This window comes from Erpetoichthys calabaricus, chromosome 4, assembly GCF_900747795.2.
Source record: "Erpetoichthys calabaricus chromosome 4, fErpCal1.3, whole genome shotgun sequence".
NCBI classification, from domain to species: domain Eukaryota; kingdom Metazoa; phylum Chordata; class Cladistia; order Polypteriformes; family Polypteridae; genus Erpetoichthys; species Erpetoichthys calabaricus.
Window position 1 is genome coordinate 280,712,579 of NC_041397.2, and position 15,534 is coordinate 280,728,112.

The following is a 15,534-nucleotide window of genomic DNA, read 5'->3' on the forward strand; positions in this document are numbered from 1 at the left end:
TGGACATGATTAGGAATGGCAAACAGCTCCCTATGGAAATTCATTGTGATGCTTGGGTTACCTAAAGCTGGCATTACCTCCTCGTACCTGGGACATCGATAGTCATCAACGAAAATTGACCAAGGCAAATGAGGACACACGACAAAAGAATAAGTGCCAATTGTATTGTGGTTTTTATTCAGCAAACAAAACACTGCACAAGAAGGTCCATAAAGTAGAAAAGTGCAGTGCAATCTCTTCTATTGAATAAATAAGTAATTCAATAAAACACAGTGCATTCCCCAATGAGAGCTAACATCATTTAAAAATAATCCATTAAGGGAAGGTAAAGACAGGAATTAAATCAAACTAATAAAATCTGGACTTTTCTCTCTTTTTTCCATGAATCTTGGTGTCTCTCTGTATCCACAAAGCTCCAGTTTATTGTTCAGGTACAAGAGCTAAGACACCAGCAAGTGTGGTCAACCATTTAAAAGTGGCTTGAACCCCAGAGAGTCACTGCCAAGGCACTCTAAACCCAGCTCCATTGTACCACTGCCATCACTTAAAGGCATCTTCAGAGCCCTCCTGTCATTCCTGCTCTCAGACAGTTGGTAGGAGCGACCCTACCCTGTGACTGTCAATTTTCTTGCTCACTACAGAGCCAATCCCCAACTGCCAGACCTGCTACCCATCACACTGGCTAGCCTGCCTTTTCCTTCCTTCTGTTCTCTTATTCCAAGTCTTTTTTTGTTTTTCTTTTATTTCCTATTATCTAACAGGCATGTTAATTAGAAATCACAGAGTGGTAAAAAGAAAACCAGCTGAACTGATTGCGTCTACACCTGAATGTGTGATCAGTCATTCCCACCAAACCTAAGTGCACTGTTCTTGTATTTTAAAAACTTGCACTGCTGTGGACCCCTTACTCACTGCACCACATTCCACCTCCCATAAGCCACCAGTTGCATGGAAGTAAAACCCCCATGCTAAAACACACGCACGCCCTGCTTTAAAACACAGGACATAAAAGAATAAGAACTTTTAAAAACCATTAGAAAACCATCAATAAATAATCAGTCATTAAAAGTTTATTCTTCCTCTGATCAGGCTTGGTTATGTGGTTTCTTTTTTCTTGAGCCAGACACAAAATCCTCCTGCTTCTGACCATCCATTTTCAGTTCTTACTTTCACTAATCCATCCCACTGCTGCTGCTCCACTGCCCTACTGCATGCACCCTCATCCACCCCAGCCTAAGTACACTGTTCTTTTGTTTTAAAAACTCCCACCACCACAGATCCCATACTCACTCTACTACAGTCCCACAACCTAAATTGTGTATGAGTGCAAAATCCAAATAGCATTTGAGGTTCACAATAGCACAATTGTTTTCATAATTCTTAAATGGAAGATGTTTGGAACAACCATGGCACTTCCCAGAGCTGGAAATCTGGTCAGATTGAGCAATAATGGGAGGAGGGCATTAGTAAGAGAGGTGATCAAGAACCTGATAGTCACTCTGTCTGGGCTCCTGAGAACCTGTGTGGAGATGGCAATAACTTTCAGAAGGGCAATCATTACTCTGCAATACTCCACTGATCTGGGCTTCATGACTGAGTGGTCAGACAGAAGCATCTCTTCAGTAAAAGACACATGGAACTAGAACCAAACAACTGGAGTTTGCAAAAAGACACAAAATGCTTTCAGACTGTGATAAAACAAGAGTCTCTGGTCTGACAAGCCCAAAATTAGCATCATGTCTGGTGATACCAAGGACCACTCATTACCTCTGCAATACCAAGCCAACAGTGAAGCATGTTAGTGTGAGCATCAGGCTGTGGGGTTGTTTTTCAGCAGTGTGGACTGGGAAACTAAACAGAGTTGAGTGAGATCTCAGTGATGCAAAGGACAGAAATGTCCTTAATAAAAGACCACTCTGGACCTCAAACTGGCCCGAACATTGATTTTTCAGTTTCTGTAGGCATCGGGAGCCTGAATGAATGCCTGGAGAAATATAAAAAAATCCCCTAGACTTTCTCATATACTCAAATATGGGCATGGATATTTGAGGAGTAAACCGCAAGACAATGATTATATTTTTAATATTATGTACATTAAAGAGCCATCATCAACAAATCAAATCAAATTAATAATACTGAACAATTATTATAAAAGTAAAGTTGAATAAATTGGGCTCTGCAGCCGCATGAATAAACAAAGCACCACATCCAGTTAGCGGAAATAGCTCAAACGTTGGTAGATATCCATGTTTTGTACCTAATAATTTTCTGCAGAATTTGGTTGACCTAAGTGAAAGCATGCTCAAGTCGTTGTGTTTATAGTTACACCCACACAAGCAGACAGACACACAGACATAATTCCAACAATGGTATTTTCAGACTCTGGTAGGTCTAAAATGTCAAGATTTATCAAAATCTCGAGGGTGAATTTTTGGACAATTACAATACTTTCCCTATACTTTGTATACGAGAAAGAAAAAAAAATTCCTTGTCAGGAAACCAGAAGGCACCCCATGGGATCAGATGGACCACTTTGGTGGGGTGCGGTGCTAGACTGAGGTACATAATATCAGAAAGCAGGGACTGAAAGAAATAGATTTTAAATATCCACATGGTCCTAACCCCAAGAATGGCAAATCCTGCAACTTGTCATTTTTTTCTTTACTCCTAGGCAAGATGGCAACGATGCTCATGAGGACCAAGATTGGCAGTGATGTCACTGGCTGAACCTAGTCACATGGGGTGTTGCAAAGCATTCTTGCAGAACTAATATGGTGACCAAAGTCAGGAGCTATACCCAGTAGGATACAGCATTGTGGAAAGTGCTTTAAAACCACAGCTACTGAATGGAAAAAATTCTCCCTCTAAAGAAAAAAAAGAAGCCAATTTTGGTATTCTGTGGCAAATGCCAATCAAGCTCCATGGTGCTGGGCAGGGAGCACATGGCCCAACAGAGGACATCAGGCCCTCAGGCCACCCTCATGAAGTCTGTTTCTGATTGTTTGGTCAGAGACATTCATACCAGTGGCCTGCTGGAGGTCATTTTGTACGGCTCTGGTAGTGCTCATCCTGTTCCTTCTTGACCAAAGGAGCAGATACCAGTGGGTCCTGCTGATGGGTTAAGAACCTTCTACGGCCCTGCCCAGCTCTCCTGGAGTAACTGCCTGTCTCCTGCAATCTCCTCCATGCCCTTGTGACTGTGACTGTGACTGTGCTGGGAGACAAAACAAACCTTCTGGCAATGACACGTATTGATGTGCCATCCTGGAGAAGCTGGACTACCTTTGCAACTTCTGTAGGGTCCAAGTATCACCTCATGCTGCTACTAGTGACACTGACCGTAGCCAAATACAAAACGAGTGAAAAAACAGATGATGTGGGAGAAATGTCAGTGGCCTCCACCTGTTAAACTATTCCTGTTTTGGGGTCGTCTCATTGTTGCCCTTTTAGTGCACCTGTGTGGTGTTATGGGTCCACAGCTCTCCCAACAAAGGCCATTTTTTGTTTAAATAAATAATCACTTCACTCGTGGCTTAGTGAGGGGACGTGGTGGCTGTAGCGTGTCTCAGGGCGATCTGTGGTGTGGGCGTTTCTCACCTAAGTGCAAAGGTGAGAGATTGCCCACATCCGTGATTGTTCCTGGGCTAATATGCTGCAGCTGCTATGTCCCCGCCACATAAATAGAAGCATGAGCCGGCTAGGAGGGGGAAGAAGAAGAAAAGTAAACGGAAGTTGCAGGAGGAAGCAGGAAGTGAGGAAGTGAGCGAGTGAGAGAAAGTGGGTGCAGGAAAGCGAACGAGAGCAGGCTCGCAGCAGCTGAGCAGACAGCCTGGGTGTTAGGCCGACACCCAGGGCGTGGTAGTTGTTGTTGCTCCCGCAGAGTTTGTTTTTATGAAGGACGGGAGTGACTGGAGGCGGATGACTCTCCGCTTAAGGCCGCAGAAGGCAGCGGGAGTCGGGACTTGGGACGTGGTGTCTCCAGCGTGGGAGCCTTGGTCATTGGGGAATCCCAAGTCACTGTCAGGGGGAGCCGACCGGAGCCAAGGATCGGTAAGGAGACTGACAGTAGCAGAAATAGGCAAAAGAAGGTCAGCTGCAGAGAGAGCGTCTCGCCTGCTGCAGGGCCCTAACGGGAGAATCAGGTGAGACGCTAGTTTAAAAGAAGCACCGGGCTTTTCATTTGTGTAACTGTTTAAAAAAACAGCTTCCTGCACAATTTTTTAACCTCGGTTTTAAAGGATTGTGTTTTTGTATTTTAACCTCCACAATGACACTCGTTTTTAATGGATTATTTATTTATTGGATTTATTGAACTTTGAATGCACAGCACTTTATTTGAACACTCATTTGTTTTTGTTGATTGGCTGTAAATAAAAGCACTTTTGCACTGTGTTACATCATCCTCCTTGCTCTAATGTTATTGCCTCCCTGTCTAGCTCATCGGTGACATTACCGACGGTGTTGGGTTCAAGGGCTCCCTAACAGTGGATGGAGTGAGGTGGTCCCTTTTATGTTGCACCTGGATGAGCTTCAAGTGTAGGCCACAGGCCCCAACAGGGTTGAGCTTCCATGCTCCAAGCCTGTGACCCCAATGTAATGTAGTGGGGCTGCCCTCTTGAGTCCCGGGGTAGATATTGCCTCTTTCCTGGCCCTTCCAGGCATCCCGGCCAGCCACCACACTATATATATATATATATATATATATATATATATATATATATATATATATACATATATATATATATATATATATATATATACATATATATATATATATATATATATATATATACATATATATATATATATATATATATATATATATATATATATATATATATATATATATATATATATATACATATATATATATATATATATATATATATATATAGTAAAAGTCATAACAATAATAACCTAATGCAATGAGAGTTTGGAGAATTTTTACAAGAACTACATAGAACTGAAGCTGATATAAGAGAAAGACTGAAGAAAGGAAATGTTACACATGAAATAAAATGCTACTCACATTTGATAGATTGAACATCTGAACATTCAATGCACAAGAAGAGGTGTGACAAACAGAAATAACAGATGTTCAGTAAGTTTATAAATGTGACACAAGGAAAAAGTTAAGAAGGATTTTGAAAATGGAAAAAAATGAATCACAGACGTACATAATGACTTTTCAAAAGTGAGAAACAAACACAGTTAAGGAATTGAATGAGAAGCCAAAGGTACATGCCAATGCTGACACATGAAGACAACAGTAATCTGAAAAGTTAATCACCTCAGAAAAAGTAAAAAGTCTAACCTGTGATGATGGCAATTGTGAATTTGGTTGTTAGAAAATGAAAAGATGGCATAGAAATTGACTGCTATACTGTAGGAATAAGAAATTCCTGACTGATCTAAGTATTAATAAATTATTAGGAATGAACAGGAGAAGATATAATTGGTAAGATTCTAGGGCCAGGGAGAGGAAGTCTTACATTCATTGGACAAAGGTACAGAAACTGTGTAAAAAGCTGTTGATCGGTGCAGTGCCATAAATCAGTTGAGATCATAAACTGCTAATGATGGAATCACTACTAAAAGTAAAGAAAGAGGAAAAACTGAAGAAAAACAATAAATTTAAAGTGCAAATAGGGGAACCAGTGAGAATTCCAAGAGTACAAGAAAAAAGTCTAAAAAGTAGAGCAGGCAATTGAAGCAACCCAGAAAAGAAGCAGAAGGATTGTATGAAAGATTGACTGTATGTCAGAATGGAAAACTGTCAACACTGGAGGAAAGTAAACAGAAAATGGAAGCAAAATGGAAATTAATAGTTTAACTCATCAGCTGACAGGCTTAAACAGCAGCAGTCATTGAGCAACACGTTGGCAAGTGTATCAGACGGTGTTTGAGATCTAAAGAGAATGTACTAACGGTGAATCTTTAAAGAAAGAACAAATAAAATGTAACTAATTATAAAAGCTGTTAAAGTGGGTGTACCCAATAAAAAGACATTTTCTTTCTGTAGTTAACATGTCTCTAGGTACGTTACAACTGCAAAGCTATAGTACAAACATATTCCATTATATTTTTTTAAACTTAGAGCACAGGCACATTAAGTGACTTGTCTGGAGTCATATAGGGACTCAGAAGTTGCACCTCCATGATAAGAAGACCAATATTTTAGCCATCATTTCCTGCAAAATATATGGTGGGCATACAGTAGAGTTCATTACAGCAGGCTAATTGACTTGCATAGGATCACACTGCTGACATTCCATTGGAATAATATTATCAGGATAATGTGTAAGAACTGAACTGGTTTTTAATTTTCTTTTTTTTTGCCAATAGGCTATACACCATGTTTGTAGTTCATCAAGGTCTGAAATGGTTTTGTAAAGTGCCAGCTAGGCAAGCACACAGAAGCTAAAACCCAGTGCTGGCATTTTATCTCAGTGGCTGCACATGGCATCAATAGGGAAATAAAATGGGCAGTTTGGCACCAGGTGCATGCTCTTGAGTGGAAGGATTTGAAGGAGGGTTGGAAGATTTGGAGATGGAGGCCAAACAGTGCGGAGAGAGGGAAAGAGTGGTAGGGGAGTGCAGGGGCTGCTAGAGCAAGAACAGATCATGGGGATTCTACAGGTTTCTCACTTTTCAGGTGTCTATCATGGTATATTAGTAAGGGACAAGAAGATGAAACAAAATCGGAATAACAAGTCAAAATTCAATCTTATCTTTTAACAAAGCCCTAACAGTAACCAGAATCGTCATCAAGAAGTTGTAGCAAAAAGGAGTTTAATGATATGACAGAAGTAAAGTACACTCTAGCACAAGGTTGTATTTATATCTGCAAACCTCAGATAAGGAAGAAAAGCACAACACAACTTATAAGTTATCTTGTTACGGGTGTCATGTATAGCATACTTCCAGCAATCCTATTGACAGCAATAAACTAGAAAAGTTGTCAAATAGCTGCATGCATAGATAAACAAAAATGGCAATCCGGAAAAATGGTAAAATTTTTTAGCTTCACGAAAAGCATTCTGAATCCCTAAACAAATTCTAAATGTATGTTATCTAATATATAACATCACAAACTGACCAATTAACAGATGAATTTCATTCATAACAATTTGTGTACTACACCCAGAATCGTATTCTGAATTTCACCTGCAAAATTCAAAATTTATTTTTTTAGTAATGTAAACCGAGGCTGATAAGGACAAAGTCACCTGGGATTATTGTGAACAAGGAATACCAGGAGAAGCAAACATAATGCTGACAAACTAAAACAGAAAACAACAGAAATAAACAAAAAGTACCGAAATGCTACCTAAAGGCTCCATTTTCGACTGTTTCCACTGCTAACTATTTCACACCAAGGTGTGTTTTTTTTAGAATTATCCATCAAGGAATGCTGAACATTGGAGGTCATATTTAATCTGGAGGTAACTGGCTTGATCCCCAGGGTGATTCACAGTCATGAGAACCTTGACCAACCGAGGCGTGCGGTGCCTGAAACCAAAAAATGCTTACGTGATTGTTCACTGCAAAAAAAAGTAAATAAAATAAAAAAATAACCAAAAACAAATACAACAAAAATGAATAAATGTTCATTGCTGAGCCTCAGTTTCTTCTCTCAGCTGTCCGGAGAACATTCTTCCAATAGACTTCAAGATCATCCAGGTGGTCTGTGGCAAAGTAATTGTGACCACACCATTGTATTAATGACAATTAAGTCAGGTATCTTACTTTTGTAGGGATATTTATTAGACTACTACTTGTAGAAATAGCAGTTCTTTTAGTCCGGTACACATTGTAGGGATTTATAGAGGTCAAACTGTTTAGAAAAGGTTTCATGAGATATTTGTGGCTTGGGGTCATTGATTGGAGTACAGTTACTTTTTTCGTATAATTGATACACAACAAAACTTGCCCATGATTGCCATTTCATAGATTAAGACAAATGGTGTAAATTAGTCCCTTTATACGGGAGATTATCCTAGGAGTTTCCATACAGTTTTCAATAAACAAAATGCCGGAGCAATAAACACATTAAAAGCAGTCAATTTATATCCAAGTAGTTCAGAAATAGTGATAATTTTTAAGCTTTTTCTCTGCAGTTTAATTCAAATGCTGAACAAAGTAGCAGGCATGAGTAGACTGTGGCAAAAGAAAGATAAGATAAGAAAAGTGAAGGGTTAAGTGGCAGAGGGAGCTCAATAGACATCACCAGGAAGTGCTCCGCTTTTCATTGCTTACAGGCAGCCAGCCAGCCATTATCCAACCCGCTATATCCTAACTACAGGGTCACGGGGTTCTGCTGGAGCCAATCCCAGCCAACACAGGGCGCAAGGCAAGAAACAAACCCCGGGCAGGGCGCCAGCCCACCACAGGGCACACATACACACACACCAAGCACACACTAGGGACAATCCACCTAACCTGCACGTCTTTGGACTGTGGGAGGAAACCGGAGTACTCAGAGGAAACCCACGCAGACACGGGGAAAACATGCAAACTCCTCGCAGGGAGGACCTGGGAAGCAGGCCCGGGTCTCCTAACTGCGAGGCAGCAGCGCTACCCACTGCGCCACTGTGCCATGCTTACAGGCAGTACCTGCATAAACAGCGAATAAAGTTTTTCCTTTAGCTCACACTGTAAGGAGCTGCTATGGGTAGGGTTGCCAGACGTTCCTTATATATGGGACATGTCCCATATTTGATCATTTTGTCCCCTGTCCCACCCAAATGTCCCACATTTAGCTCATTTTCAAATTTCGTAATAAAAATATATTTTTACTACCTTCTTATGGTACTTAGTTGTAACTTTATAAGTAATTCTACTTTCTTTTCTCAGATTCACTTGATGAAAATAACCCAAATGTAACAAGGAAACTAGAGTTTGCTGCCGTTTTGCAACTTGGTCAGTTGCTATGGTTGGCGGAGGACAGCGACACTCTTATTGTTTTACTCTCCAGCCGCGGCCCACTTTTTTTTTAGCTCCCTGTATTAAATAATAATAATATTTCTCTGTTGTCTGTATTAAATAAATATTTTCAAATGATTTCACTTTTACAGAATTTTTTTAGCTTGTATTAAATAATTTTCAAATGATTTTACTTTTGTTTTCCTCATAACCCATTAAAATCCTTGCTTTATGTTTTTAACTTATGTCTCTACTTTTATATAATATATTGGTCTGGGTGTGTAGGGGGCATGTATACATTTATATATATAGTAATAAAGTGAGAGATTTCAAAAGTGTCTTTTATTTCTAAGTTTCTAATCTGGCAACCCTAGCTATGGGGCCTTTGTATTTCAGATATCACGGGTTTGCAGTAAACCTCCAGCAGTTATCTCCATGTAAGATGTTTGACCTGGGAAGGATCGTGATGAGATTCTACAACAGAACACGTGGCGTAGTTGACAGCGTTTGCCCTGTAGATGGGTGGAGGGTAGAGGCGGTGCTGCACAGTAAGGTAGGGGCTGAGTGAGAAAGAGAGCTCAGCTGAAATCACCTGAGTGAAAAAGAGAGCTCAGCTGACGTCACAAGGAAGTGCTCCATTTTGCATTGCTCACAGGTAGTCCCTGTGAAAATAGTAAGGGGAGTTCTTTCTTGAGTTCACGCTGTAAAGAGCTACTTTGGGGCCATTGTGTTCCAGACATCACAGATTTGCAGCAAACCAACAGAAGTTACCACTGTGCAAAATGTGTGACTTGGGATGGATCATGGTGTGATTCCATGACAAAACACTTGGTGTAGTGGGCAGCATTTGCACTGTGAGGAATGTGAAGTGTGGAGGCAGTGCTGGCCAGTAAAATTGGGGCTAAGTGAGAGAGAGAGAGAGAATACTCAGGTGATGTCACCAGGATGCGTTCTGCTTGCAGTGCTTACAGGCAGTCCCTGCACAGACACCAGGGGGTCATTCTTCCTTTAGCTCACACTGTTAGGTGCTGCTTCTGGGGTCCTTTGCAATCCAGACATCACACGTTTGTGGCTTACCAACAGCAGTTACAAGATTGCCAAATGTGTGATTTTGGAGATCATGGTTTAATTATATGACAAACCATCAGAATTTGTTTAAGTCAACATTATATTGAATGTTGACTTCTACCATTAAGATTTTTCATGTGACCAGGTACTTTTTTGAGTTGATTTCCCATCCTAAGTCATTTGGCTCTTTTTTGGAAATGACTGTATTTATATATTTTGTGTACTCTTTGAAATGTGCAGTGAGTTGCAGCTCTATTATTTTTAGTTGTTAGTTTCAAATACATTTGTTTGCATTAATGTGTTCAGTATATTTTTGGAAACAGAGAAACATAATATATCAGGTAAGCTGTTGTGTGTTTCCTATTTTAAAAAGCTATGTTTATCATGGCACTGGAGAGTGGGAATGTGTCATTTGTCGATTAGAATAAAATTTCATGTACTCTGTACAGGTGACAATATTACTACTACTACTGAAATTATTTTGGATGATAAAAAAATATGAAAATAATCAGAAACCTGGAAACCTAGGACTTAATGTGTGCGTAAAACCAAACTAAACCAGAGAAATCTTGAGGAAGAAAAAATGGCTATGAATAAAATGAACAGTATTAGGCAATACTTTTGACATAAATATAAACAGGAAGAAAACGAATATCATAACAATTTCTAGTTTTTAATAACCAGTATGGTGAAAATGTGGCAAACATCATGTACATGAAGCAGTTTTGCAGTTTATTATCACCTCAGAAAGAGAAGGCAAGATTAAGCCTAACAATCACAAACAAACATTACAATGAAAAGAAGGAGATGTACAAGCTAGGTGTATGGTATGAATAAATCATAACAGAGCAGAGCATTAAGCAGGTTAGATTCATTAAGAACAGAAGCAGTATTAAGTATTGACACAAGTATGGAAAATGGTAACAATTTGGTGGCCTGTCCTAAGATGTACAGACATCAATTGTATGCTGTTGTAAAGCTTTTAACATAGTTTACAAAAAGAGATGGTCTGGCACGTTCTGTGAGGAGAACGTTAGACAGACAGGAGAAGTAATGAGACCAAAATCACAACCAACAGCATGCTTATGAAATGATGTAAACTATAAAATGTATCTATAAAAAAACTCATATGCAGCTGTAAAGTGAAGAGGCTTTGACAGAGACAGCCACAGAATGTGGATGTCTCTGTCCTTCCCATGGGTGAAACAATGTTCGTGATAATAATTTTCAAACCCTATTATTATGCTTATATGTAAGGAATAATAATATCTAGAATATGTAATGCTTTATATGTTAAAAGGAGGATTTTGAAGTCTGCCCTAAACTTTAAAACTTTAAAAATATAAGTAAGTTATTTCTAACAATGTCTAATGTTTAAATGCAAGGAAGCTGCATAAACCATTTGTTGCTCTGGCATGTTTAGGACCCAACTAGATCTGGAACCTCATGTATAACGCCGTGCATAGAACTCACACTATAGCATGGCGTAAGCACAAAGCGCGAATGTGCGTACGCACAGAAAAATCCAGATGCAGGAATCTGTACGTATGCAAATTTTCACGTTCTTCCACTACATAAATCCCGATCAACATGAAAAGTAATGCATGTGCACGCGCCTTCTGTCCCGCCCCAACTCCTCCCAGAATTATGCCTCTTTGAATATGCAAATCAATATAAATAACCCTTAAGCTCACCCTTTTGTGAAAAGACAATGGGAAAAGCACGGGGGGAAATATAAGAATTTCAGCGAATACCAAGTGGAGGCAAAGGAAAAACGTACTATTTGTTGGTTTAAACAGTGGTATAATCAACAAAAGGAAGTTGATCAAGTGACAGAGTATCGGAGAAACTCGAAAGCTCGAGTTCACAAAGTCGCACAGTGCCCGAAATAAAAAAAAGAAGTCACATATCAAAGTCGCTGTGAAAAGGCTTGTCGTAGCCCACCGTCTGAGTGTCATATGAAAGTTTATTAGGGTACAGACAAAAAAAAATAGGCACACATTGGGAAAAATGCACGAAATGTCAACTTTAATCTCGAAATTTCCACTTTAATCACGTAGTTTATTTTGCCATTAAAGTAGAACATTGTAAAGTTCATCTTAAAATCATTTAATTTACTAGTTTCTCAAATCCCATCGTAACTAAAGTAGCACGTTAAATGCTTTGTTCTGTATTTGATCTTCTTTGTGCTCTGTGTGTGAATCACTACCTGCTTCTTAAACGGGCTTTCGCTTTCTCCGACAGGACACATAATCCATTGCATTCGTGATATTACAGCTCTCTGAATAATTAAAATACTGAGATGTATACATGATATCTTTTTCATGATGATAGGAATGAAAGCATGTTATTAAACATGGGAACACGGTGGCGCAGTGATTGTTCATATCTCACGCAAGAGGCTTGCTGCGCCATGTGCGATCTTCGATGTAATAATTACAGAAGTACTGTCTCTTTCAAACGTACTAACCTCCAATTCATGTGCTTACTTTTCTTTCCCCAAATACCCAATCGCCACATAATCAGCTCTGTAATAGACGTGAAGCCATCTGTAAGCTTAGATTCTTCAAAACTTTTAAGGAACATTGAAATATCTTCGTAGTACATGTTTAATTATTCTATCCGTCTGTCCTTCCAGTGTCGCGTCAGCACCAGCAAGAATACAACGCAAAGCAGGAACAATCCCTGAACTAGCTAGCGCTGCGGCACCGTGTCCTCACATGTTTTATTATTAACAATACAGATTATTTAAATGAAGTTAAAGTTTTATCTGTATAATATAATCAACATATTTTGCTGCATTTCATCTTAAAAATAATATCGTCATCATATGTAAATACGCACTTTATAAAGTGGTGCAGGTTGTGCAATATTATAACTGTAGTGCAAGTTTACAGTGGGTTAATTGTACTTACAAGTACAAACAGTTCTACAAGGAGCACTTGATTGACTGATTGAGTGCGTTTATAGTTCTTGGGATGAAACTTTTTCTGAACCGCGAGGTCCGTACAGCAGGAAAGGCTTTGAAGCGTTTTGCCATGGCTGAGGCAGCGTCTGCTTCATGCTGTATACCGATAATTCTCTTTCCAATCAGCTGCAGCTGTGATTCCCCACTCAGATACAGTGATATAAATACTCTGAGTGGTGCACTGAGAGTAATATGGAAAAAGATGATCTGCTGTGGCAACCCTTAACGGGAGCAGCTGAAAGAAGAAGAAGATACAGTCAGAGTAACAATGCTAAAGCAGTTATGGTATTTGGAATACTATGGCTATTCTCTGGACCATTATATTGCTGCAGGTTAATTACAATCAGATGCATTACACTAATAAACAATATGCAGTTAGTTTCAGTGTATTTATAAAGCCGCGTCAGGAATGTGAATCTATGAAAGAAAGTGTAACCACACAGGAACAGTAGCACTGCATTGACGCTGGGTGCTGCCAGTCTGAAAAACCGAGTGGAGAAATTGCGTACGCCAGGGTATGAGGTACCATGGAAATGTGCGTGGCTTTACGCCAAGTTTAGGTTTTATACATCACGATTTGAGCGTGAAAATGTTAATGCGCAACATTTCTGTGCGTACGCACTGTTTATACATGAGGCCTCTCATCACTACTTCTTTCTCTAGCTATCTGTGATGAGGAGAGAGAGAAACAATTGACCAGAGGGTCACATGTCTGAGACATTTTAATTTGAATAAGCTCGCAAGTTCACCTCCACAGAAAGAAAGCCTGGATGGGAAGACAGGTATCAGAAAGCAGTTTACCTCTACTTCCTTTCTTTCTTCTTTCTTCAAATGCATCCTTTGAAACTGGAGAAAATGCTTACAGGGACAAACCTGAACTTGAGTTTTGCCTGAGTTGTTTCATTGGTGAGTCAGGGACCACAAAGCCATACTAAGAAGAGATTCAAGTTCTTCAGGCTCTCTCTCCCATTTTCTATCCATGGTGGAGGAGGCTAAACCACCTCTGTGTCCATTTAAAGGGCTTAAAGGGATTAATGACCAAGTTGGACCAGATAGAGAGGCACCTGGTAGCCAGCATCTACTGACAGGTGGTTGTAATGGTATTTTCGTTGCACATATGTTACATTCTTTATTATTTTGAGCGTATCATCTGTAATACATATTAGTATAAAGTATAAAGGGGAATAGGGCATTCCTAAAACCCTATCATGACACATGATTAAAGTGTAACAGCAGGCATACATTTTCAAATGTTTACATAATTTTCACTAAATTAATTTGTCATCTAGTTCCTTATTAGGCACTGGGACCACGGGGTTCGGGACCACTTCTAAGTCATATGGAAGCTCTCCAAAAGTAGTAATGTTTAATCTTCATATAACCCTCCTGACAGGATCCCCGTTCCAGACTACAATACCCAAGCAACCCTTCAGGTGTTCATACTGGGTTCCAGTCAGGAGAACACTGCTAACTCTCGTGCTGGGGTAAGAAAGATCTACACATCCCTTGTTCATCTATTATTTGATCACTAAACCTGGGACAGAAACTGAAGACCATCCTGGCCATGTTGTGTCTCCAAACCTGGGCTCCATCCATTATGGCCTCCTGACAGGCAGGTAATCATTTCCAACCACAGTCAGGATACCACTCCACCCAAACCAGCACTTACAGCACAATTGGTATAGTAGTAGTAGTATTGTAATGTGTACAATAAAATTTTAATTTGCATGTCTACACAACATGCAAGTCAAGGGATCAGAGAGAAACAATATACAGTAACACTGACTGCAAAGATGGTTCCCAAAAACAGGAATAAGGATACTGGGACCTGCCCATAAGTTAGACCAGAAATGATGTTCTTTTTCTTATTTTGGTAGAAATAATTATTATACTAATTTGAATAATTAACTGAGTGAAGAAACAGAGCAAATCTAATATTTTTTTAGTTTATTTGTATGTGTAGTAGGTGTGCAATATCCTAAAATGTATATATAATATATAATAAAAATGTATAGCTACTTAGCCAACATTGTTTCAGATTGTCTAATAATTGGTTACAAATATAATATTGAAAGTTCCATTAATTCTTTGAATCCCTGTGCAATTACAGTGTTGGAAGTTCCTGAGCACTACCTGCAGCAGTTCTCATTCTTGAAAACTTATAATTCATTGCCATAGGGCAGAGTGTTTCAAATCACATTCTGCATCCTGTCAATTGCATTTTGCCCTTAACTGAGAGCATGATTATAATTAACCCAAAAGTCACAATCTAACATCCTATTAGATTATGTCTGACAATATTTCTATATAGGCCAATGAGATGAAAAGGCCCAAATTTAATTTAGAACTGGATTTGGAACATCTTTCATTACCAAAAGACTACTCATGAATACCAAAAAAATTCTTTGGTGTCACAATCCTTACATCTATGAAAGAATACCTTACAGCAGTGCTTCGCAGACTGGGACCTTCTGTTGCTGCAGGCTTTTATTCCAAGCAACTTCTGTTTTTAATTGGACTCCAAGCCCAATTAAGTGAGGTGTTATTTCCCAGTTTCTGTGTTTTGGAGTCAA